Source organism: Syngnathus leptorhynchus, unplaced genomic scaffold (assembly GCF_054491065.1).
Source record: "Syngnathus leptorhynchus isolate UIUO unplaced genomic scaffold, UIUO_Slep HiC_scaffold_62, whole genome shotgun sequence".
NCBI classification, from domain to species: Eukaryota; Metazoa; Chordata; class Actinopteri; order Syngnathiformes; family Syngnathidae; genus Syngnathus; species Syngnathus leptorhynchus.
This window is the reverse complement of record NW_028232029.1, coordinates 525,001-527,500: the sequence shown is the minus strand read 5'-3', so window position 1 is coordinate 527,500 and position 2,500 is coordinate 525,001. Positions and strand designations below refer to the sequence as shown.

The 2,500-nt window shown below is 61.4% G+C and overlaps 1 pseudogene; it reads left to right on the top strand.

The window, feature by feature from the left end:
• Nucleotides 1-2,500, top strand: part of LOC147038403 (28S ribosomal RNA) — a 7,972-nt pseudogene that overhangs the window by 3,334 nt on the left and 2,138 nt on the right.

Here is a 2,500-nt window from a genome sequence, read left to right as displayed (position 1 = left end):
GTTGGCGTGCAGACTACAGAAGGGGCTGCACGTCTTGGGTGACCTTCTGGACCCGTAAGGTGAGTCTTGTCTCCCTGAGCGCTACTGAAGCAGCAGTAGTGTCTCGGATTCTGCAGTAGGATGACTACCTATGAATTAGGAGGAGGGGCGATACCGAACACTACGAGAATCCTGGGGCCGCCGTCTGAACCCGGCGACGGTACTCATGTAGCTCCCTCTCCCCGGTTGCCCGTCTGATCCCGGCGGGTTCCGAGTAACCCATTTCCTATCTGACCGACTGGCAATCATGACCTGCCTTGGTAGGGCCCCCATCGGCCTCGGCTTGCCGACACTGGTGGACGGTTCCTACCCACTGCGGGTCGCCCTCTAGCACCTTGCAGGCTGGCTTGTGCGCTCGCTCGGCGCCCTGCTGGTACGCCTGGTGTGACTGAATGGTGGCGAGACTGAGACGAACCGAGACGGTGCTGATGCCGTTACACATAGTGATAATAAACAAAGGCTGGATGTGGCGCCTTCTGTCGAATGTAATTTCTCAAATCCTAGCGGAAACGCAACTACTGTAAAGCCTGGGCAGCCGTGATGCGTGCCGGTCGCTGGATGGCTTTACGGGGAGCGAGCTCGGCATCTCTGATGGGGGCCTCTCCCAAGTGGGTCAGACTGTAGACTTGGCTTTGGTTGGGGGCAGGCCTTACTGGGTCGTGCCGGCTGCTGCCCGGGTTTGGTTCTTAGTAATAGTCTTAAAGGGAACGGTGACTGAGCTCTGGCTGAGCCGAGCTGCCCAGGATTGCGGACCTGGGTTATCAAGAACCGCGGAGGCACGGCTTAATGGGGGGTCGTGACTGCTCGAGCGACCTCATCTTCACGCGCTTGAGGTTGGGTGCGTGTATGGCGTGTGATCAACCGCCTCGGAGGCCATGGGGACCAACTTTCGAGGTTTGGCTGAGGGTCCTCAAACGGCTGTAGTCATGTCTACAGACCATGTTGCGAAAACTCCTTTGGTTCGGAAGTCCGTGTCGCAGCTGCACAGGGTCGGAGTCACAGTCAGTCTGGCCGGTGGAGCGGGTGGACCCAGGCTGGCGAAGCTCCTGACAACTCCTCAGTGGCACTGGTGGCCGCCGTCGGTCTGGTTATGAGAGTATGGGCGACGGATGCTATGATGGTGCCACAGCTTGTTTCTGGGAGGGCATTTTGACAGAGGTGCCTGTGGTATGTCTGTGCGGGTGTGAGTCGCCGGCGTATCACTGACGAGTAGGGTTGCCCGGCGCGTGTCGGGTGACGAAACGAGTGAGGTGGATATGGAGGTCCCTGTGTGACGGCACGGCAGGCAGTTTGTAGGGTGAGTGAGACACCTTGCGGCTGTTGCGCTGGTCAAGGAAGCAGGTCAGAGCCTGTACTGACCGAGTCTCCTGCTTCATCCAACTTGGCTGGTTTTGAACGCTATGCTCGTGGTCGAGTCCAGGCAGGACTGGGGGTCTGGCCCCTCAGGCTGGGCTTCGGCCGGGAAGCAACTGATGAGGCTGTCTGCCACGTGAAGGGTGCGTGGAGTCGATCCCAGGGTTCTCAAAGGGACGGGGCTTGATAGCCGGGTCTGCTGGGAGGCTTGCCGGAGGGTGGGCTGAACAGTAGCTGGCGGTCGCTTACTGGCCGTGCGAGGGCTTTCGACTCGGTTTCCCATGATCATGGCCTGTGTGTAGTGGGATGCTAGGCGTACTGGACGCGTGAGGGTGATTCGTCGCCCGTGTGGGCTGCTCATCGGGGTGGGCTGCGGTGGCACCGACACCGAGCTCGCAGTCGCGGGATTGGATTGTGGAGAGGGACTTGTCTCTATGACCCTGCCTTTCTCGCTATGGATTCTCTCATCCGTGCTTTCGAACGCTCGTGCCACTCCTTCTGGGGCGAAGGCCGAAATCGCCGCGCCTCGCGCCGTGTTAGGCTACTCCTGATGGGCTGCTTGATGGGGGGACTTGTGTCCTGCTCAGGATAGTGGTCTGCTGGACAGGCTGACGCGGTGGGTGGTGTCCGGGAGGCAGTGGTGAAAGGGGAGGCGGCAGGCGGCGCGGGGCAGTGGTGCTCTCGGCTCGTCCGCAGTCGGGGGGCCGTTGCCTGGCATGCGCGCGTCAGCGGGCTGGGTCTTGGCTGTCTGTCGTCGTTCCCATAACAGGTCGGTGTGCCTGGACACCTCATTGGTCTCTGGGATGAGGAAGATCCCTGGAATGTGATACGGTGCGAGGGTCTGCCCGGACGATTTGCGGGTCACTGTGGAGATTGACCGGGGCGGTGTGTCGCTTGCGACACTGGGGCGCCGTCCCGGCTGCTGTTGCGGGTCCGTCAGTCGTCCCGGCTGGCGGCTTGTTGGTGGCTTTGCCTGGGGTGCCTTGTGGGCCTGGGTGTGGGCGCGTGCGTGCTCCGTACTGATGGGATCGGGCCTGCGGACCCGCGGGGCCTTCGGCTGGAGGGCCTCGTTAGGGTGGTGGTCTGGTTGGTGTCACACGTTGAGCTG